Source organism: Mirounga angustirostris, unplaced genomic scaffold (genome assembly GCF_029215605.1).
Source record: "Mirounga angustirostris isolate CCGP_5_RB_7025 unplaced genomic scaffold, mMirAng1.0.hap1 SCAF_11, whole genome shotgun sequence".
Lineage (NCBI taxonomy): Eukaryota > Metazoa > Chordata > Mammalia > Carnivora > Phocidae > Mirounga > Mirounga angustirostris.
This window is the reverse complement of record NW_026991719.1, coordinates 107249032-107272709: the sequence shown is the minus strand read 5'-3', so window position 1 is coordinate 107272709 and position 23678 is coordinate 107249032. Positions and strand designations below refer to the sequence as shown.

Genomic DNA, 23678 nt, shown 5'->3' with positions numbered 1-23678 from the left:
TGTTTCTTGCCTTGTCAACTTTTGCCATTCTAACTGGTGTAAGGTGGTGTCTCAGTGTGGTTTTGATTTGAATTTCCCTGATGGCTAATGATGATGAACGTTCTACTCTCATTTTCTAGATGAGGATACCTCAATGAAGATCGACTTGCCCATTTCCCACCTGAATTGATGGAAGAGCAGACACCTGTCTCTTTATGACCTGTTTTTCCACTATATTTAACTGCCTCCTTTGCATTTTTCACATTTTACCAGATCATTCTTTTTGTAAAAAAAGATTTATTGATTTATTATTAGAGAGAGAGAGAATATGCATGATGGGGAGGGGAGAGAAATCCTCAAGCAGAGTCCCTGCTGAGCGTGGAGCCCAACATGGGCTTGATCCCACAACCCTGAGATCACAACCTGAACCGAAATCAAGAGTCAGACACTTAACTGACTGTGCCACCCAGGCGCCCCTTAACAGATCTTTTTTAAAATTCAGTTTTATCACTGAAGAATCATTGAGATTACAGGTGACATAGGCAAACACTGCAGCCTGATTTTTACTAAAAGTAGTTGTAGTTTAGACACAGTGCCTCCCAACCTTCTTCATGACATCGTACATGTAGTTGAGTAAAAGGAATGATCTACTAGGGCAATGGTGACTGGCCTGCGGTCCCAAGGGTTGTAAGATTCAAAGTTAATCCCCAAGGCAATTTGGAATCTTTCTCTGGGGATAAGAAGAGAGACACAGTATTTCTGAAGTATTTTAGTATCTCCTGGAGCAAGGAAAGGAACGTAATCCTGTAATTATACTTTGCCTAAAATTTTTCCAAGACTTCGGTTTCTTTTTGTTTTTGCCAGCAACCCTTCTAATCTTTCTTTCCATTTTTTCCATAGAAGCATCATAAAAAGGATAAAGTTAGGTCTAACATATTTATACCACACAACCAATACAGTTTTCTGCATATTGTATGCAATGAGTAAATTAAATTACCTTCTACATGTTGCCTGATTTTAACTTAAAAATAAAACACTTTGGTCAGCGTATATTCATCTGCTTCATTTAGAGCAGTGGTTTTCAGTCCTGGTTGCACATTATGATCCCCTGGCAGCTTTTAAAAACTAGATCCTAAGGCCCCACCCAGACCAATTAAATCAGATTTATAGGGGTGGGACCCAGGTGTTGATATTTTTTAAAAGTTCCCCCAGGGACTTTAATATGTAGCCAGAAATGAGATGCACTGCCTTAAAGTCTTGATCTTTTCTAGGGACAGTCCTAACAAATCTGTGAGGTTGGGGACTGGGTCAAGGCAGAACGTAGTTGGTGAAAAACAAAGGAATATGGGAGCTTCTTTTGGCACTGTTCACTTTGTGGCAAACCCGATTTGGGTCACATGTGTATCAGAGAAAACAATTGCCTTTTAGGAGCCCAAAGGGAGGACTCTTAAATAGAGTTGGTTTAATGTGCTGCGACTATATGGTCATGCTTGGCATCTGCCCAGGAGGCTAGGCTGCTTGGTGAGGTATTCGTGGCCTTAGTTCATTGCTATTCCATTTCTTCTTTCCACCATCATCCTAGGCAAGTGTGCAATTTCCAGGAAAATCTGAGCTTGTAAATATACCGAAGCTGTAAATTTACCAATCCACATCTGTCTTCAAAGAATGCCTTTCCCCAAACCTATAGGGAAGAGGCTCAAAAAAAAAAAAAATAACAATAGCAAAAAGAACCTAATGGAAGATGGAAATGGATTCAGTTAGGAAGGAAATACAAATTGGAATGATCTTTTAAATCAAAGTAACACTGTGGCTTTTAAAACCCATTCCAAGATCGCAAGAATGTCAGTTGGACTGAAAGGATGTTTGGGTCTATTCCAGTCCTGGATTCTTCTTAAAGGCAGTTTTAGAAAGTTACTATACTTTCACACTCTGACTTCACCTAGTACAACAGATTCCTCTATTGCTGCCTCTGGGGTGCCTAGAACTCTTAGGTGTTAAGGATCTGTGCAGTGTTTACGGCCTCTATCTCATGATGTAACAGGACTTTAACTTCCATGCAGTGCTCTTTTGTTGCAGAGAAACTCTTAAGTTGAAATGTTCATGGAATTTAATTCAATTATAGCACTCTCTTCAACACAATCCATCACTTCACAATCTCCTAGGAACCCTGATTTGCTCTGTCAGTTGTTTGTCTCAAAGCATCTTTCTGAAATGAATTTACTTTAAAGATGATTAGAGTGCTTCTTCTCCAGGAGACAATTACATTGCTATATTCTGTGGCAGGATGAAAAACAACATAGCATTAATTTTTCCAAGCTTTCTTTGAGTATTGTTAAAAGGAGAAACATCAGCTTAATCCAACATACTACAATAGCCAAAAGACAACTGCTATTAAAATGCAAGATTTTCTAATAAGACCATTTTGAGGTGTTCTTTGGGAGGAGGAGAAAAGAGAGAAATATGAAGGGAGGAATGGAAAGAATTTATTAAGTCTTCCTGACCTTTGTCAGTGAATGCTGTAGACAAAATAAACTGTCTGAGAGCTATTATTAAAATGTTTTTCTCTCTCCTTAGCCCAATAGTATATTATCCTGCCTCTTAGACTATTCTGCTTTATATTTTTCTGGATGAATTGATATCTTTTGACAGGCTTTGTTAAGAATACATAGTAAAGGTCAAGTATAAGCCATTTGCTGGTGTTCCCTGGCAGCCTTTATGTCATGGTAAATAGAGATTGGAAGTGGTTTTATTTTAAGCATAGCTTTGTGGATATGCTTCCAATGGATTGTGCTTTTTCTCATACTGAAGCCCACAAACCTTGCATGATTTTCAGGACTGCGATTTAAGAGCTTTAAAATGGAGTCATCTCAGACTCCTTTCTTCCTCTCAATTCCCAGATCTAATTAGACACCAAATCCAGAGGATTCTACTTCATGAATATCTCTGAAATCCCCTCATTTTTCCCCCATGCATTGCCACTGTCTGAAGTAATATTACTGTCATCTCTCCCCTGTATCACTCTGGTGTTCTAACTGGTCTCTCTACCTCTGTTGACTTCTCACCTCCACTGCATCCTTCATTCTGCCATAAGTGTAAGCTTTCTAAGGCACAGATCAGCTGTTGGCAACCTTCTACCCATAATACACACAAACCCACAAACATCCAGAAGGAACCCCAAGGTCCTAATAAGTGCTCTGATAAAAAGGTTCTGTGTATTCCTGTGGAGCAAGCTTTTGGGAATTAAGAAACATTTCACTGAAGAGGTGACATTTGAGCAAGATTTTGAAGGATGAATAAGAGCTCTCCAGGTGGAAAAAAGGAAAATTATAGTTCAAGCAAAGGGAATGGTATGTACAGAGCACAGAAAAGAGAATCCAGAAACAAATCCATGCATATACAGTCCATTGAACATCAACAAGGGTGCAAAGAATGTGCAATGAGGAAAAGATAGTCTCTTCAGTAAATGGTGTTGAGAAAACTGATGTCCACATGGAGAGGAATGAATTTAGACCCTTATCTCACACATACACAAAAATCAACTCAAAATGTATTAAACATTTAAATATAAAATTTTAAACTAAAACTCCTAGAAGAAAACATAGGTGAAAAGCTTTATGACATTGGTCTCGGCTGTGATTTCTTGATATGACACCAAAATCATAAGCAACAAAAGTAAAAACAGACAGGTGGTACCACATCAAACTAAAAAGCTTAGAAAGGAAACAACAGAGTGAAAAGGCAACCTACTAAATGGGAGAAAACAAAGAATTAATCTTCAGAATATATGAAGAACTACAACTCAATAGAAAAAAACCTTAATAACCCAATTTAAGAAAAAGCCTAAAGACTTGAATAGGAATTTCTGCAAAGAAGATGCACAAATAGCCAACATGTATATGAAAAGATGCTTAATGTCACTACCATAAGAGAAATGCAAATCAAAACTACAATGGATAATACCTCACACTTGTGAGGGTGGCTATTAAAAAAATAAAAAGGGTTAGCAAGGATGTGGAGTAATTGGAACCCTTGTACACTGTTGGTGGGAATGTGAAATGGTACAGCTGCTATGGAAAACATATGGAGGTTCCTCAAAAAATTAGAAATAGAACTACTATATGATCCAGCAATCCCAATTCTGGGTATTTATCCCGAAGAATTGAAATCAGAATCTCAAAAAGATATTAGCACCAGCATTCATGGTAGCACTATCCACGATAGCCATAATGTGGAAATTGCCTAAATGTCTGACAGATGAATCGATTAAAAATAGTAGGATGTACATACAATGGAATATTATTCAGCCATAAAAAAGGAAATCCTGTAATATGTAAGAACATGGATGAACCTTGAAGACATTATGCTAAGTGAAATAAGCCAGTCACAGAAAGACAAATCTTGCATAATTCCACTTATATGAAGAATCTAAAATAGTCAAACCCATAGAATCAGAGTGCAGAATGGTGGTTACCAGTGGCCAGAGGGCAGGAGGAATGGAAAATTGCTAATCAGTGGGCATGAAGTTTGAATTACACAAGATGAATAAATTCTAGAGATCTGTACAACGTCATGCCTGTAGTTAACAATCCAGTACTGTACACTTAAAACTGTATTAACAGTGTAGATTTTATGTTGTGTTACTACTAGTAAAAACACTTAAAATTGTGTTAACAGTGTAGATTTTATGTTGTGTTACTACCAGTAAAAGAAGCACAGACGTGAAAAGGCATAGCATATTTGAGGAATTTGAGAAGTTTGGTATGACTGAAGCAAAGGGTATTTGTGGGAAGTAGCAAGAGACAAAGCTGATGCAGTACTTTGGGCCAGATTTCCTGTGTATTTATCTGCCTTCCTTTCTGATTGTAATCTTTTTGAGGAAAGAAACTGTTTTATTGAGTCCTGAAATGCTAGGCCCTAGCATACTGCCCGGCACACAGAATTGTTTGAATGAATTAGATGAATAAGAAGAGAGACCATCTATCACTATTATTTCATAGATTCAATCATTCCACTACATACTGAGTATCTCAGACTCCAGGCTGGAGCAAAATTAAGATCCTACTTATTCTTTTATACAACAACAACAGTAAGACTTGTTTCAAACACAGATTAGATCTTTTTTTTGCAGGCTTTTTCCTTTACAGTCATGTTACCTTCTCAAGGAGTAGATTCTAGCTTTCTCCTCGGTAGTAGGTTTGACTTCAGCCCAGGGACATCTCTAAAGGAGTTTATCACTTTCCGACACCCTGATACTCCTCAGGTGGAATTGTTATAGTGGAGGTATGGATCTATAAAAGATGTATTATCATATTACAGAAATCTGTTTTCTCCTGTGTGTTTAATTTTGCAGCTAATGCAGGGTTGTTTTTCGTACATTCTTGAAAAACTAGTCCAAAGGAGGATCAAATATTAGGAGTGCAGAAAGCATAACTCCAGAACATTAGTGATACATATAGCAAAATTAATGGGGTGGGGGGGAAAGGAGGGAGGATAAATTTTTTGAACATGTGAATGAAGATTTATTGTATTTATGTAGTTCTATCTTTAGGGAATGCTAAATCATAAACTCATCATTGGTTAATTAGAAGACAATTTAAATTGTAGCATAGTGATTGGATAAATAGTTAATGAAGGCTGAATGAAATGAAAAAAGGAAATCTAATGAAATTAGTGTGTACATTTTAGGGAAAACAAAGATACAAATGTTATTCATGCAGTGCATCAGTCTTGAAAGATACCAATATCCTTCTAGCACTAATCGATAAAATTAACTCTGCAAAGACCAAAGAGTTCCAGCTCTCACTCTCCCCTCCAAAGCATCCTACACTGAAATGCAGATTTATCTGACTGCTACTTCAATTTTCACTCACTTAGAGCATGTGAAATTATTTTGCTGAACCTTGTTTACAGCGTATTTACTGGCGTCTTAATCTATTAGAACAAATTGGTGTACTCTGTGTGTAGTAACTGTTGCTACTGAAAGGGCTGGCTCAGCCAAGGCTCCTGACCAGATCCAGCTGACTAGCTAGTTTTCAAAACCAGCAAAGTGGTTTCTGCAGGGAGAACTGTGCTTGCTTTTGATAATTACCTCAGCTTTATGAAATCAATCAGCCTGAAGGGAAGACCTCATTACAGATCTGACAAGATAGACTCCAGTTTCAATACCAGAATAACTCTCTGTCCTCAGGCTCTGAAACCTGCAATTATTTATTTTATTTAGACAGAGACACCCATAATACAGTGCCTCTGGGCACATTCTCAGGCAAGTATTAAACAGATAACCTAATGGTCAGTGTTAGGAACCTGCCCTTTTGCTGTCACTCACATGGAAAATTGGTCAACAGGAATTGCAGCATGGCCTAGAGCCAGCTCAAAGCAGGCACTGATTAATCACCATCTTTCTAATCCCCCACCCTCAAAGATGTGGAGAGAAGGGTGGTTGCTGTAACTGTTCCCTGGGCTAAACTACAGGAAAATAAGACTTTCTCTTCTGAGTTCCTCTGAAGATTGTCAGACTTTATCCTAAGGAAAATGATAAATCGCCCATCTACCATCTGTCACTTTGTTCTATCAAATCAACATTTTTTTGAACTTTGTTTTCATTGAGGAATGTGATTTTGCTGTGTTTCCCAAGCCTTAAATTGTATGGGGGGGAAAGAATCCTGAAGCATTGTTCTTCTTGAAGTTGGAAATATATATTTTGCTTTCCTGCTCACGGAACTCAAGCACCTTAACAGATTTAGTTCAGACTTTTCTGAAATAATTCACCTTTACTAGGCCTGAGACATGTCAGCCCCACAGGAAAAACACAGAGAACATTCTGAGCATAGGAAAATACGGATTTGGAGAGAAATTGTCCTTCTCCATTCCAGTTCTCATGTCACTGTTAGCAGTATTCTCATAATATAGCAGCCAGCTAAAACTGAGCACTGATTAAAGCTTTGAGAGGAGGCATTTCACTTGTAAGGGTAAAGTGTGGTTCTTTCATGTTGGAAAGTTCAAGGTGACAAATATGGTCTCCTCTCCTAAAAATAGTACAAGCAAAGAGTCATCACTGACTATTCCCAGCATTATTTATTAATGTTTTACCTTGATGGCTGTGTATTATCTGAAAGAAAAAGAAAGTTATAAAATGAATGCAGAGCTAACATCTCCCAAGCTGTAAATAGGATGTAGCCTGGGGGCCTAAAGACCCAGCCACTCAAACTTTTCTATTCCATTTTTGAGGCAAATTCATATAAACCCTCAATTAGACTAGAAGAAGGGAGTTATACACTTATTTAGTATCTAATATGTGCTAGACTCTATACATTCTCTCACTGAATTTTCCTCACTTCCTATAGGAGGGGGCATTATTCCCATTTTACGGTGCAGAAGCAGTCTCAGATCAAGTGGCTTGCTTTATACCTCTTGTATATGATACACCTAGTAACTAGCAGGTGTGGGTTTGAATCCAGGTCTATTCTAGAGCAGCACTGTCCAGTAAAATTTTCTGTGATGATGGAAATACTCTGCACTGTGCTTACTACTACAGTAGCCTCCTAGGTGCATATGGCTATTGAGCACTTGAAATGTGGCTTAGTGCTGCTCAGGAACTGAACTTTTCATTTCATTTCAACTTAGGTTTAAATAGCCATATGGCTACTCTGGCTAATGGCTACTGTGGTGGACAGTACCTCTCTAGGAATTGCCTTTTCTTGGCTGTAGTTTGTAAAGCAGGAATCTGTAAACTGGTGTCCATAGAACTATTAAAAGATCCATATGTGGAGTTTCTTTTATAGTGTTTTCTGATATAAGGGTCTTAGTGATATATGGAGTTTCTTTTATAGTGTTTTCTGATATAAGGGTCTTAGTCAGTGGAAGAACAGTTTTGCCTTTGGAAATGGAGAATGAAGTTATGCAGAATCAAGGTTAGGGGTAGAGTGTATGATCATCTACCACCACTCCCCAAAGAGTCTTCAGGGATCCTAGGATAGAGGGGATACCAAGAATGCTGAAGGAGCCCAAAGACCATACTTCCTTCTTCCCTTCATGATAGTCCCAGCAGCAGGTTGGTTGGCATCTGGGGTGGGAAACACTACTATTGTACCCAAGCTGGAGCTGAGTTCAGTTCAATACGCATTTCTGGAGTGCTTATAACATTGTACAAGGCATCATGCCAGGCATCGTGGAGGAGGAGATTTTAACAATGACTGGGAGGTAAAGTGTGTGCTAAAGGAGTTTACAAGTGGCAGTGGTAAGGCAGGAGAGAAGGGAGGATAAGACAAATACTCAAGGCATGCTCTAAAAGGCATATGAAAAATGCAGATGAAGATCTGAGGAGAACCAGAAGAGTGTTTTAGAATTAAAAAAAAAAGCCCAAGTTCCTTGCTATATGGTTTATTAGCTGTATGACCTTGGGAAGTTTACTTAAACTCTGTAAGTTTGCCTTTCTTTGTTGTAAAATGGGAATAATAACTAGAAAATAAAATTAAAAGATAACGTTTGTAAAGCAGAACACATTCTTAACAGCCAATGAATGGTTGATCCCCTGGTAGCCCCACTCCATTGCTGTGTATTTAATGGGTTGGGTGAAAGTGGATGAGGAAAGGAATCATGAAGGAAATAGCATCTGAGATAAACCCTTAGAGAAGGATACTGTTTTGAAGGCCGGAAATCAAGAAGTAGGTGGTGGAGCATTGTGAGCCAAAGGTGTGGAGATAGGAAAGTACTGGAATGATTCATTGAACAACAGGTAGTCCCATTTTGCTAGAGTGTCAGTCTTTTCTACTCAAAGTGATTCCCCACACCAGCAGGATCAACATCATCTGGAACTTGTTAGTAAAGCAGACCACAACGCAGACTTATTAAATCAGAATCTATATTTTAACAAGCTCCCCTGAGAACATGTGTGCACATTAAAGTTTGAAAAGTGTTGGGGTAGAGTACAAGCTGGGGCTTGGTAAGAAACAGTGCTCAGAATGGGTAGGGCCTTATTTTGAAGGACTTGAATGCCTGACCAAGTAGTTTGGGGAGTCCCTAAAAGTTGCTAAATGATCACGGTCAATAAAAATCTGCCTGTCACCTGTATCACAGCTTGAAAGAGTGACATAAATGTACATTTTTCCGTGAAAGTTTTTATGTTCACCACCATTCAAGCAAGTCCCTTAGTAGAAAAGGATTTGGGCCCTTTTCTTTCTCATCACTTTCCCTGTTCTCTTTGCTCCCCTATTAATCTTTTACAATAACTCTTGTTTCAATTAAACCAGTTACACAGAATATTGAACTCATGAAATTGACAAAGTAGGTTTCGTTTGTTTGACATCAGCTAAGACCTGGAACTGAGAAATGTTCATTGGTTTTGGCTGCTAACCCCTGTGGCTGGAGAGTGATACTGCAGTCCAAATCTGTGAGACATCGCAAGTATTCCCTCAGAAGTAGCACATGGAGTAGCTAGGTAGTGAGAGCTGAAAATAGGGAGTCAGAGATTTTCAGGCCTACGCTGAGGAAGGAGAGGCTCCCAGGGATGGATAAATCCTACAAAGGCACCTGCCAGCACATTAAGGTCCTGACTATTATCCCAATAACCCCGTGTTTCTCCAAAACTTTTGAATTAAAAACTAATTTGGAGACCCTCTACTTCCCCTTATTACCACGGAGTCCCATATCTGATTTCAAACTGAAGTTACTTGGAAAATAGGACTCAGGTTACAGAAATTTGTTTTATATATAAATTAACTATAGTGTTACTTTTGCCAAAAATGGATACTCTATTTTTTTTTTTTCAATCTAAGTGTCTTTCTGGAGATTGCTGCCTTGAATTGAATTTACCAGATTTCTCAGGACCTAACCATTTTCTTTGAAAGGGAACTAATCCAGACTATAATTGTGTTTTCTTTTTGCTAAGATTGTTCCACCTTCAGTCCATGGGCCACAGCTGCAAATAAGAAGTGGCAGGGACCACAGGGTCATATTTCCCTACCATAACCTGGAGCAATCATTAAAAGTGTTAGATTGCATCATGAAGGCTAGTCCTAATTTGACCTGATAGTGGAAAGCTCTGTAAAGTCAATTGTGACAGTAACTATAACAGCAGCTGGGCACAAAGAGATCATTGATCTTCTTTCACAAGAGTCATGAAAATTCTTCAGTGCTCTCCTCAAAACCCAGGAATCATTTGCATCCGTATGGCAGACATCATTGCATATAAACTAAGAACTACACTTCATTCTGAGATGTTTAATTTGCTGGTTCCATTGGATGAGAAATGTCATTCTCCAAGGACCCCACCCCCACCCTTCCCTAATATGCATACTCTCTAAAGTGGCCTCATTTGTGTTATGAAGTCAGATAATCTGTATTGACTTGACATGAAATAACAGCTGGTCAGCTCTCTAAACCAGTCAACCTGGTTTTAGATGAGATTACATTACCACATGGACTTAATTGTGATCATAAGCTACAGTAGTAGCAAAAACCTATAACACCAATGTTTATTATCCATTTTCCTTTATTTTTATCAATTTGTGCTTCCCTTTAGAAAAACTGTATGTGTTGTGAGATTAGGCAATGAGGGGACAAGATGTGAGGAGAAATGAAGGAGCAAAGTTCAAAGTTTTATTAAATTTATCCTCAGAGATAAAAGGGCAAGGACTATGAGAACTATATAAGACTTTAGAAAAATTTTTTTTAAAAGATTTATTTGTTTATATTAGAGAGAGAGACCGAGAGAGAGAGAGAGAGAGAACGTGGGGGTGAGAGGCAGAGGCAGAGGAGAGGGAGAGAGAGAGAGAATCCCAAGCAGACTCCCCACTGAGCACAGAGCCCGACGCGGGCTCCATCTCAGGACCCTGAGATCATGACCTTAGCCCAAATCAAGAATCGGATGCTCAAATGACTGAGCCACCCAGGTGCCCCAGACTTTGGAAAATTTCTAACATTGCTCTGTTAACTATTTGTTACCCCCTCATTTGTTTTTCTTGCTGTAATTATCAGTAGAACCTTTAAAAAGTTAGACATGCTATGCTCTCATTTTAGGGACAATAAGCAAGTTAATAGTTGAATAAAATGCATCATCCTTCACAGGCAGTTTGGGGGAGATGAAAGGAACCCTCAAAATAGAGGAGGTGGTAGTTTTGAAAAAGGTAAGCAAAGCAAGGTGAATCTCTGGGAGCACAGCAAGGAATGGTCCCCAGGTGAAGAAGTCCCCCCCCCAACCCCCGGGGTTTAGTCCTGTCAGGAATTCTATAGATAAGATTCCTGTACTGCATAAAAGAATGAACTAAATAACCTCAAAAGTTTCTTCCTCATCTAATATTTTCCTAATATCTTCCTAATCTAATGGTTTCATCGTGCCTAGTAGAAAAATAGGAGAAATAGCTTCCATAAGAGATTTAAAGATAAATTCTGTAGTTTCAGTGACAATTACAATATGGTCATTGCTAATATTTTACATTTAAGTCATAATTTCTGCAGTAAGAATTCTTTAAAGTGGTAGTTTTCTTTTTTAGAACTTAAATCGTTTTAATGGGGCTATTTTATTTACAGTAGCCCTCAGCTTGGATCACATATACATGACACAGAAAAGTCTCTAAGTACCTATTGATTTACTGACTTATTGGTTTATTTAGTGTTGTCTTAGGGGAGAAATAAAACAATACAATAAAAGTGGCTAGAAAGCACTGGTGTCAAAGGATTTTGCTATCTCTACAGCCCTTGTTCTTAAACTACAAATCTTTGGAGACTGTATTGGGTCCCTGATAATATAAAATGTGGATTCGGGGCGCCTGGGTGGCTCAGTCGTTAAGCGTCTGCCTTCGGCTCAGGTCATGATTCCAGGGTCCTGGGATCGAGCCCCGCATCGGGCTCCCTGCTCGGAGGGAAGCCTGCTTCTCCCTCTCCCACTCCCCCTGCTTGTGTTCCCTCTCTCGCTGTGTCTCTCTCTGTCAAATAAATAAAAAAACTTAAAAAAAAAAGATTTAAACATTTATAAAAAAATAAAAATAAATAAAATGTGGATTCATATGCAGTGAATCAACTTACTGAATGACAGGTCTTTCTCACCTTGATATGAGAGCCTTTTCTATAAGAAACAAGGCCTGAGGGGCACCTGAGTGGCTCAGTCCTTAAGTATCTGCCTTCAGCTCAGGTCTTGGTCTCAGGGTCCTGGGATTGAGCCCCACATCAGGCTGCCTGCTCAGCGGGAAGCCTGCTTCTCCCTCTCCCACTCCCCCTGCTTGTGTTCCCTCTCTCGCTGTGTCTCTCTCTGTCAAATAAATAAAATTAAAAAAAAAAAGGCCTGAGATGGTGCACTAAATTATCAGGATTTTCACATATCTGGATCATATCTGAGGTGGATACACAGAAAATACTTGAAATCTCAGTTTTATTTAGTGTCAAACAAAAATATATATGCTAGTATGAGGAACAAAATACCTAAATCCCTAAAGTTATCATCTGGGACTAAATAAAAGGCAAAACAATTATAGTCAAATATCTATGAATGAATACTTTTAATTAGCAGATTCTTTTCCTGAACTCCAACTTTTCAAACAGCAATGAAAAGATTCAATGAGGGAAGTAGGGTCTATCCCTGGATCAGAGCAATTTCAGACCACTCTCCTCACATTGTACATCAACAATTCTAGAAGTTGAGGGGCACCTGGGTGGCTCAGTCGTTAAGCGTCTGCCTTCGGCTCAGGTCATGATCCCAGAATCCTGGGATTGAGCCCTGCATCGGGCTCCCTGCTCAGCAGGAAGCCTGCTTCTCCCTCTCCCACTCCCCCTGCTTGTGTTCCCTCTCTCGCTGTGTCTCTCTGTGTCAAATAAATAAAATCTTAAAAAAAAAAAATTCTAGAAGTTGAAATGGAATAGAAATAGAAATTCAAAATTATGGTAGTGGCAGTTAATATTTATTGAGTATCTGCTATATTCCAGATGTAATGCAGAATGTTCTACATACATAATTTCATTTTAATCCTTTTAACAGTCCCATGAGTTAGGCACTGTTATTAGCTTCCCTTTATGGATTATGGCTCTGAAGTTCTGTAAGATCTTCGGTCATCTACTTAATAAGGCAGGGAAATGGACTAATATATTCTGTAAAATTATCAAATGCAAAACAAAGTAAGAAAAAATTTTCTGATTAACTGTCATTAATCAGAACCTCCTAATCCCTGAGCATTTCTTTTGATCAAGCTTTCACCATCCTGCAGTATAGTACTCAAATGATGGAGATGCATTTGAAATCTAATTATTTTAAGTAATGTTGATATAATCAGCACCAGAACTTTTAAGTTGTGGCATTAATTCTTATCAGCTGTCACGTCTTTAACTACATAAGTTAAAAGAATGAGTCACCTACCCCCTCCCTATTGAGTATTAATTAATTCATCCAACACTCACTATGTGCCAGGCATGGTGATAGGCACCAAGGATACAGTTGGGGAGTGGGGAGAGAGGGTAGAGTGTTGGGGTGGCTATCCTCCTAAGAAGAGTTTACAAACTTACAGAGAAAAGTTTTTTTTTAATTCACTTAGAATAGTAGGATAATAATAACTTTAAATATATATATTTTATCTTTTTTATCTTTCCAACAACCCAGTACAAATGTTATCAGTCCCCTTTTACACATTATGAAACTAAGACTAAGGGAGATTACACAAATTGCCAGCTAGTAAAAGACACAGCCAGGATTTTAACCCCAATCTGTCAGGTCCAAAATACATACTGTTTCCATGATACCATTCCATCTTCCATGGAACTTGTTTTGTTCAGTATAATACTGCAGAAAGAAACACCAAGAAAAGTTTTGCAATAGTACACTACTCACATTTGATTCTGGGACCACTCAGGTGCAAGAAACATCTTCATTTGTAAATTGTATTAAAATCTTGTCCTTGTAAATCGTCTTGGTCATTATTGGAATGTTTTTTAATACATAGCAATTGATGTTTGTTTCTTTAGTTCTAAACATAGTAGGGATTTAATAGAACATAGATATGATGCAGTGAATAGTTGACTTAAGATACAGGAGTTTTCATTGTTTCACTTACTCAGATGATATAAGGAAGAATGTTTGACAAGTCCCAGAAGAAATTTAATGGAGATGTTCTGAGTGAAGTCTGATTGCTGAAGAAATGGTATTTGTTATGTGGGCTGAAAACATTAGCATAGGGGTACTTTTAACTAAAAACAATAATGTAAAGACATTTTGTTAGAACCTTAGCATTCATTTTACTGAAACTTGATTGACTTTTAGCTGACTGGACTCCAAGCTTTTGTTGACCTTTACAACACTGTCTCAAGAATTAGGGGCACCTGGGTGGCTCAGTTAGTTAAGAGACTGCCTTCGGCTCGGGTCATGATCTCAGGGTCCTGGGATCGAGCCCCACATCTCTACATCGGGCTCTCTGCTCAGTGGGGAGTCTGCTTCTCCCTCTCACTCTCCCTCTGTGCTCTTGCTCTCTCTCTCTCTCAAATAAATAAATAAAATCTTTAAAAAAAAGAGAGATAACCTGAGGAATACATGACCAAGCTTTTTCAAAGGAAGAGTGGGTTCAACCATAGCCACACTTAATGAGGGTCCTATCTCTTTAAGGAAGGAGGTAGAAGCTAATTGATAGCTTGTGGCCAAAAATGTTGATTTCCCAGAAATGTCAGGGATCTTCTCAAAGATGAGCCACAGTCTTACAAGACCCTACATTTTCATTCTGTACTCTTCAACAAAATCTGGAAAAACTACACAGGGCAACAGGCTTTAAGGAACTCACCTGTTATTCCTAGGTTCTTAAAGGTTTAGAAAATTTTCCTCTAGTGGCTCCTATCTAGAGACATCCCAGTCCTTAATGGAGTCTGGATTTTGGCTTTCTTTTTCTTCTTTAGGATTGAACCAGCTGCCCTTTGACCCTGCCAACAACAACGAACCCCTGCAGTTTGGTAGTGCCAGTGGCCCTCTGGTCACAGAAGGCCTCATTGAGAATGGAGGGGAGTCCAGCAAGAAAAGAAAGAGAACAAATGCTCCTTCAGGTAAGCTAGGCAATAATGCACCGTCTTGAGCCAGTGCTGCTGAGTCACCATTTTCCTAGAGCCTAGTATGTGACTGGCACTGTGCGGGCATTTGTAGGAACTACGGAAATGAGAGAGTCCCCTGTCCTCAAGGAACTCATGGTGGGATAGAGGGAGGAGAGGGAAAACACAGACGTGAATCACTCTAATAATGAGACAGTATCACTGGTACTGTGGTAAGTGTGGAAAAGGGGGAAAAAAACCAATGGGAGCACAAACGGGGAAGAGTGTAATTCAGCCTTGGGCATCGTGGAACACTTCACAGCAGAAGTGACATTTGTAGACGCCGCCGGGTGGCTCAGGCCGTTAAGTGTCCAACTCTTGATTTCAGCTCAGGTCATGATCTCGGGGTCATGAGATTGAGCCTTAAGTCGAGCTTTGAGATCAAGTCCGGCATCAGGCTCTGTGCTGGGTGTGGAGCCTGCTTGAGATTCTCTCTCTCCCTCTCTCCTTCCCCCCACCTCTCTCTCTAAAAAAAAAAAAAAAAAAAAAAAAGTGACGTTTGTAGCTGACCCTTGAATGGGTAGGCTTGAGACAAAAAAAGATGAATAAAGAGCACTGATTTAAGTTAGAAGCACTGCATGAATGAATGGTTTCACTGTATGTTTTTCTTTGTACATGTGGTGTGCTACCCTTACTTTTACTTGTAATGCAGATAACCACATATATCTGCAGCCCGCAACACCACCTTGTTTCCCACGGTATGCACTCTGCCACATGCATTTTATGCCCGCATAGCTCTTTGAACAGGTGATGAGCAGATTTTCCTAAATCGTTTATAACAGCCAACTGAGTTTTTATCCTCCCCTGCAATCCCCCTTTATCTTCATGTTCCATTAGCCTATTCTTGGGTTAAATTTCTCCAAAACGAGTGGGGAAGCATTAGGAGAACCAAATCTTAACTGATCATTTGGCATTTTAAAATATATCTCTTTGTTGCTTGGCTATTCATTTGAAAACAGTATCCGTAGTATGTAGAGACTGACCTGAGATTTGGGGATGGACCTAATAGACACGTTCATGATGTTTTTGTTTTGTTCTGGTTTTTTTTTTTACTATTATATTCACCTTATAACATGGAGCATGTTTATAAACATATAACATATCTGATTCTTAGATTATAGGTCTTTCTGCTTCTAAATCAAGGTATTTGTCAAATACAGGTTCGGAAAACAAAAACACAGTAAGACACAGCTATCTGGAGCCCTTAAGAAAAGAGTGATTTTTAGAGAGCTGTATTTTCTGGAACACTGGAAAGGCATAGTTTATAGCTAAGGAACTGGTGTGAGTTCTAATCCCAGCCCTGTTTCTGTCTGTGGCCTGGGGGTGGTTCCTTAACCTCTCTGAGTTTCACTTTCTTCAGCTGTAAAGTAGAAATGATACTAAAACCCACTTCTTAGGATTTAAATGCAATTATATAGGTAAAGTGCTTAGCATGATATCTGCACACAGTAGTTATTTAATAAATGTTGCTATTGTTATAATTATATAATATTATGAACTTTATCTTTTTAAGCATCAACACATTTCACATTTTTAGGTTAACTATTATGGATACAAATTGTGTGTGTGAACGTATCTGCCTTTTTAAGGCATGTATTCAACTCTGATCATTTAGAGGCAGAATTCCAGATATTAGTTATTGTACTGCACCATAATACTGTATTACAGTTTTCAGGGTTTGCTAAGGAATATAGGACTTTTATCTCTACAATGTCCTAGACTCTGGTAGCTTTTAAGTTATTACAGCCATATTTTATATATATCCTGTCTCCTTTCTACAGTCTGCAGTCAGTCAGTTCTGGTTTCTCAGTGTCCCTTCATGCAGCAGCCCTTTTTCTCCTTCTAATCAGTTACAAACTTTAAAAAAAAAACAACAAAAAAACCCAGCCAGCTCCAAACTGGTATGTCAGATTAGTACATTAAGTAAGAGTTAGATCAGCTGTAAGAGAACCTGCTATGGAGACAGTTATAGGATTTAGGGCATCAACTTTAAGACATCTATTTTGGCTGCTCTGAGGCCTTTTTTGATCACTTACTAGTTTTTCCACTGTGTTCATGATAAGTGATGTGCTAGTTTAGAGTAATACCTCCTGAACTGTAGTTAACTCATGATGGTGGAGAAAGGGGGTATGGATTCATCTGAATTGTGAACTAACTTTAAAGAATTGCAGTTTTATTTCTAATGAGCATATTCAGTGAGAGCAAAGTAACTGTTGCAGATATAGGATTTTAGCAGCAGATTATGCTAATCTATAATTAGCAGAATCAGTTTGCATTCAAATAATGAATATGCTGAAGTTCTTAAAAAAGACTGTTTTCTTTAAATAGGTGAAATAGGCCCTGGCAGGCTAAATTAGCTCCCTTGCAATCTTTTTTTACACTATTTGCCTAGTGAACCCTTTCTTTGTAAGTAGTACCCTTTCTTTGTAACTCCAGCCGAGGTGAAATTATCACAAATTCCAAAAAAGTGAAGTCCAAATTAATGAGGTTTTACTACATAGGGAGTCTCTTATAATTGTTCAGCTGGCAATCTTATGGTATTATAAATGGGCAGATTACTTTATAATCATTTTTCTTTCTATGCAGTGCTAGACAAAAGGAAGAGAGAAGATATTTTGTGAGTAGAAACTTCCTTCTTCCTTTGTCACCATCTCCTGCATCTTGGCAAGTAGGAAGGCTAGGGTTGGAAGTCCTTAACAGAGTTACCGGCCATTTCAGTTCTAAGCTGAACTACACATCCAGCCATTATATCCCTGAACCCTGTGAACCCTTTGAATCAAAGCCATCTTTCTCCCTCTCTTGTCACTGCAAATGAGAAGGGGTCTTTGTAGTTCTAGTTCCTCACCACACCTTCTGTTTTTCTTCCTTTCCCATCCATCCCTCTTAGCTCATCTTTATCTACAATCTGCCTCTCTCCTTTTATACTAAAATTGATTTCTTAAAGGTCACCAGTGACCTCCAAATTGTCAAAGTTGGTGGTCTTTTGGCTGCTCTCAACCACCTTGACCTGTTTGGTTCATATGATGCTGTAAACAACCTCCCCTACCTTGAATTCTCTCTATTTCAGCTTTCCTTGGCAATACACTTTATTGTGAGATTCCTCTTCCTTTGCTGTCTCCTTCAAGGACTCTCTCCTTTTTCTCCCTACCTCCATTTTCAGTGAGTATACTATTATCCACATTTGTAGGTGAAGAAATAAAGGTTTGATAAACTAACCTAAGGGTGAACATCTAGCAAGTGGTCTAGCCAGGCCTGCAACTCCACAGCTTATCTCTAACTACTATGCCACATTTACAATGCCTGTAGATATTAGGAATCTAGACCCATTACTAAAATGTATGTTAAACATTGGTCGCACACTAGGGAAATCTGTATTTGTGTGAGGATAAGGTGAGCAAAGCTTGGATTTGATCATTTCTAGGATCCCTTCAAATTCTGAGATCCCATGGTCCCTTCTTTTCAGCTTTTTGTTTCCCCAGCTACTGCTCAAAACAAGTCTTCTAGTTCAGGCAAGGTGATCTGCTACCAAACAAGCATTGTGCCTTAGTACCCTGCTCATGCCATTTTTTTTTTTTTTTTTTTTTTTTGTCTAGCATGATCTTTGTTTTCTTTAACCTGTCAAAGTCCTGTCCAACTGAAAGCACCTAGTACAAGTCCAGCCTTCTCCAGGAAGCCTTCCAGATCATCCATTAGAATTGTTCATTTGTACCTCTGAAACCCCTTGGTCATTATGTTCATATGACTCATTTGACACTGATTGTAGATTACCTTGCAGTTATCTTCTCATAGGAATATGTCTTAGCCTTTTAACTCAGTCATTAGCCCCTTATTGGAAGGGCCCCTGACTCATATGACTTTTAGCAGAGATACAGTGTCTTGCACAGAATAGATGCTCAAGAAATATTTGTTAAGGGGTGCCTGGGTGGCTCAGTCAGTTGGGCGTCTGCCTTTGGCTCAGGTCACGATCCCAGGGTCCTAGGATCGAGCCCTGCATCGGGCTCCCTGATCAGCATGGAGTCTACTTCTCCCTCCCCCGACTTGTGTGTGTGCTCGCTCACTCTCTTGCTCACTCTCTTAAATAAATAAAATCTTAAAAAAAGAAATATTTGTTGATCATGTATCTCGTTGAATAATTGCTTTCAGTTGGCCTTAATAGTCACTATTATTCTCTTGTCATTGCCAGAGTGGAGCTGTGTATAAAACTGGGCACTTGGTATCTAATGTTGATTAGTTGATTTCCTCACTTGACCCTAAAGGTCAAACTCCAGACATTTGTAAGATTATATCCTTAGATAAGCCACACATCAAATCTGGGTGCTTGTGAAAAGAATACTTTCCCCTAATGGAATCTTTGCCTTTTTACTAGGTGAAATTTCGAGTGCCCAAGGGAAACTCATAGGTGGAGTTTGGGTGTCATGTCCCAACTCCTCTGTGAAGTAGATCAGTAATCTGGATTAGATAACACTGCAGTATTTGACCACAGACTCCTCCTTTATAGATCTGGCTGCTTTACATCCTTTATCTTTTTTATCAATTTTTTTTGAGAGGGTAGGGGGCAAAGGAGAGGGAAAGAGAGAATCTTAAGCAGGCTCTGCACCCAGTACAGAGCAGGACGTGGGGCTCGATCTCAAGTCAAGAGACAGATGCTTAACCAACTGAGCCACCCAGGCACCCCTGCAGCTTTTATCTTAAGGTGAGCTCGGCATTCTTTAGTGTGTTTGCTCTCAAGTTTCACCTTTTCCCTATAGAAGTGTTTCCTCGGTGATGATACAGTAGCACAAATGGTCTAAGATTGCAGTGAGTCCACTTATTCAGATGATACTCTATGGCTAAAGAGTAGACCACTATTAAACCCTCATCAAATCATAATGCCAAGTTCCTGTCCAGAAGATGCCAGCTGCCTCTGGTTTGAGATCTACCTGAACTTGTAGAAGCAGAGATACCCGTCTTCTTCCCAAATACTTCCACTAAAGTGAAGAATTCATGAGTCAATATGGCCATCGGGATGATGACTAAAATCGAATGCATTGTTTTAAGCAACATCATGACACATTAGTATTCAAAGGAAGTGTCAGGTCTCTGGAAGAGTGGGCAACTAACCTGGGGATAATTATGATACCAGAGTGATGATCCAGATGTGGACATTGTCATGTTCCCATGGTCTTCTCTCATAGGCCTGTTTTGAAAGATAGGTTTACACTTAAATACATGATGCCCAGTACTGAGCAGTATTCCTGAAGTTCATGTGAATAATGAATAGCTCAGTATAAAAAGAGAGATCTTCAGCCACTTTCCATTTGTAATAATGACTGAATCCCAAGAGTTCAGGATCTCCAGGAAGACTCTTCTATTCAATAATAATTTACATTGCTATGGTGATTCTTTCTTTCCTTAATATATTTTTTAAGTTTTATTTATTTATTTTTTTAGAAAGGGGGATGGGGGGAGAGAGAGAGAAAGTGAGAGGCAGAGGGAGAATCCCAAGCAGGCTCCATGCCCTAGCACGGAGCCCAACTTGGGGCTCAATCCGACGATCCAGAGATCATGACCTAAGCTGAAATCAAGTTGGATGCTTAACCGACTGAGCCACCCAGGTGCCCTCCCTTAATATATTCTCATATTTGTTTCATTTTAGAGATGAAGTGCTAATAACCAGAGAGGAGAAATGACTTTGACTAAGGTGGACTAGCATCTTCAGGAACGTTATGATACAATAGGGACCTCCAGATAATATCTAAACTCGATCAAGGAGCTCCAGATAGTATCTAAACTTGATCAGAGGCCCCTAACTCAGTTTGCAAGGTTTCCTTTAGAATTTCTGGAAGTCAAGATGAGACTTGACAATATGAAAGACAGTGAAGAGTTCTAGCTCTGCCAAGGCAAGATTAATAAGAGGAAGTGGGCCTGCGTAGCAACAAGGAGAGGTTGGTCAGACATAAGGAAGAACTATATTGGAATGAATTATTAGGGGAAGTTGCTTAAGCCCATTTGAAAGAGAAATATAAAATGAGATGAGCACTCATCTCTTTGGGAGTACTTTTGTTTCTTTTCTTACCTAGAAGAGGGGCAATGAACCAGGAAACTTCTATGACACTTACAGCCTTTTGATTTACCTCGGACTCACAGGGCTGAGACTTTTATTTCACATGTACTTTGAAGTCCATAAATGAAAGCATTGATTGTTTTTAAAGAGAGAAAATGCCACCGTTTTATATCTTGGTGTTTGGTATTTCTAGCATGTCAGCTGAATTATTATATTGCCAAAGGCAAGAAGAGCCTATTGTTCCTTCAAATGGAATTAAAATAAGAAAAAGACTAGACTAATAGCCCTACTCAGTTTCTTTAGTCCTTTGGACATTTTTATCTGATTACAGATTCAAGAAATAAAGCCATATCTTGGTAACTAGAGGATCAAAAAAGTACGCTGACTTCTGTCTTTCTCAGGTTGATAGAAACTCAGTGTGAAATTTTTATCTTCATGGACTATCAGGGGAAGGGAAGATTGAAGGTGGCACAAAAGAGGCAGGATAGGGACACCTGGGTGGCTCAGTTGGTTGAGCGTCTGCCTTCGGCTCAGGCCATGATCCCAGGGTCCTGGGATCAAGTCCCACATCAGGGTCCTTGCTCGGCAGGGAGCCTGCTTCTCCCTCTACCCCTTCCCCTGCTCTTACACTCTCTCTCTCATACACACATACAAATAAATAAAACCTTTAAAAAAAGAGGATAGAAAAATGCAAATGTATCTCTCTTAAGTTGACCCAACCATGGGAATAGCTTTGGAACAATTTTGTGACTTTATTGTATCTAAGCTTTTAGTACTTCTCTCAGCAGACATGAAGTGTGAGTCAACCTCATGTTTTGGTAATATAAAGGCTAGTGGTAGATGTTGAATCATAGTATTTTAGGGTTGGAGGCAACCTTGTCTAACCCCATCATTTTTAGAAATGAAGAAACTGAGACCCAGAGAAGGGGCTTTTCGAAAGTCACATGGTTACTTAGTGGCAGAACCAGAACCAATTACTACCAGACCCATATAATCATTTCAAGTTGGTTAGGACTGTGGCATGCAGTTGATTAATTTGTACTGCAGAAAGTATGTCTATAACCTAGAGGAGCCGGCTTCCCCCATGCTAATAGTATTACATGATTTGTAGCAAGCTAACCCAATGGTATATGACATCCCATATCTGTTCTGCCTACTACACAGAGGAGGGCCCTTTAATCTCAAGCTACAAAAGGAGTTTGAGAATGGAAAACACCTATGAGGAAATTGCTTCTGTAGAGCTGAACTTCAGCAGCTCAGAAAATCATAGAATAAACTCTTTGCAACTCCTGCTTACTTGGCAGGGGACGGTTTGTGTCCCCTCTCCCAGCCCACCCTTATGGCCACTCCATCCAAATGGGAAAAAAATATATAATGTTTATCTATGATATTATTATTATTATGTTCAGTTAGCCAACATATAAGTACATCATTAGTTTCTGATGTAGTGTTCAACGATTCATTATTTGCATATAACACCCAGTGCTCATCACAATACCTGTTACAGAAGGGAGGGGGGTGGGGAGTGGGGTCACTGGGTGATGGGTGTTTTTCTATGATTTATACATTGTTGCATAACTTTGTCTGGAGGATCTCTTTCAATTTCTTGATTTCTAGGTAAAGACTTATCTGGAAAAAATCAGTTTTAGAGTTCAGAGTAAGGGGATTCTTAGATTTGAGGAGGTTGTTTTCCTCTCCTGTTAGCTTAGTAACATTATCAAAGCTACTATCCTTCTTGACCTTGGGGTCTGTATGGGCCTCCTTGGCTTTAATAGGAGAAAAGAGCATACTCCAACATGTACTGAAAAGAATACTGAAGACTGTGATTTGAATACTGGACATGCCACTTAGTAGTAATATTTTGACCCTGGGTAAATCACAGAAACCTTTTTGTAAGCCTCACTTTCCACATCTGTTAAATAAGGAAAGCATTTTGAAAATGGTCAGATTTTTACTTCTTTTACTTTTATAGTTACTGCTTCTGCTTGTTAGGGTGAGAGGGTGAGTGCTTTTCTCCTTCCAGTTACAAATCAAACTGAAAACAAACACAAAAAGCCACGTGAGGAACAAAATGTGGTATCACCTTTATTATAAGCAAAACTGGATCTAAGAACATGGCTTAAGCCTAAGGTCTAATGAGGCTGCCTACCATCTCCAGCTCCAAATCTATAGTTTGATATCCACCTATGGGGAAGATTGAATCAGCAAAGCAGACTACTTACCCAGCCACTGTCATTGAGAGTGATGGCCTGTGTCACAATTCAGTGGAAGCTACAAATTAAGAGCAAGGTGGGCCTGTGGGCATGCCACTAGAAAACAGTGCCTGCACCCTAACTAAGCTCTGCTCACTTTGTAAGAGACAAAAGGTCATCTTAACTCGAGGCATTTTGTCCTGAGAGCCAGACTGCAGAAGTTAAGCACTGAATGAGCGCTTATTTTTATTCTAGTCTTAGTAATCAAGTAAATCAATTCTCCTGTGCCCAGGAGCAAGTAGGCATGGGCTGAAAGCCCAGGGAGGTTTCTATAGCACTACTGTCTGTCCTCTCTCACAAATAGAATGGTGGTTCCCTCCTCCCCAGGGAATGATGGCAAGTATGACAAGAACCCT

General features: G+C 39.3%; 1 protein-coding gene across 12 annotated transcripts in view; it reads left to right on the top strand.

Moving 5' to 3' along the window:
• Nucleotides 1–23678, top strand: part of ENOX2 (ecto-NOX disulfide-thiol exchanger 2) — a 284761-nt gene that overhangs the window by 102113 nt on the left and 158970 nt on the right. For 8 of the 12 annotated variants that reach the window (XM_064574569.1, XM_064574572.1, XM_064574577.1 and 5 more), the window contains one exon: nt 14842–14985. The exons of the other annotated variants lie outside the window; for them this stretch is intronic. The gene's annotated coding sequence lies outside the window, so the exon portion shown is untranslated. Of the gene's footprint in view, nt 1–14841; nt 14986–23678 lie in introns of those variants that run through there. 12 annotated transcript variants of the gene reach the window in all.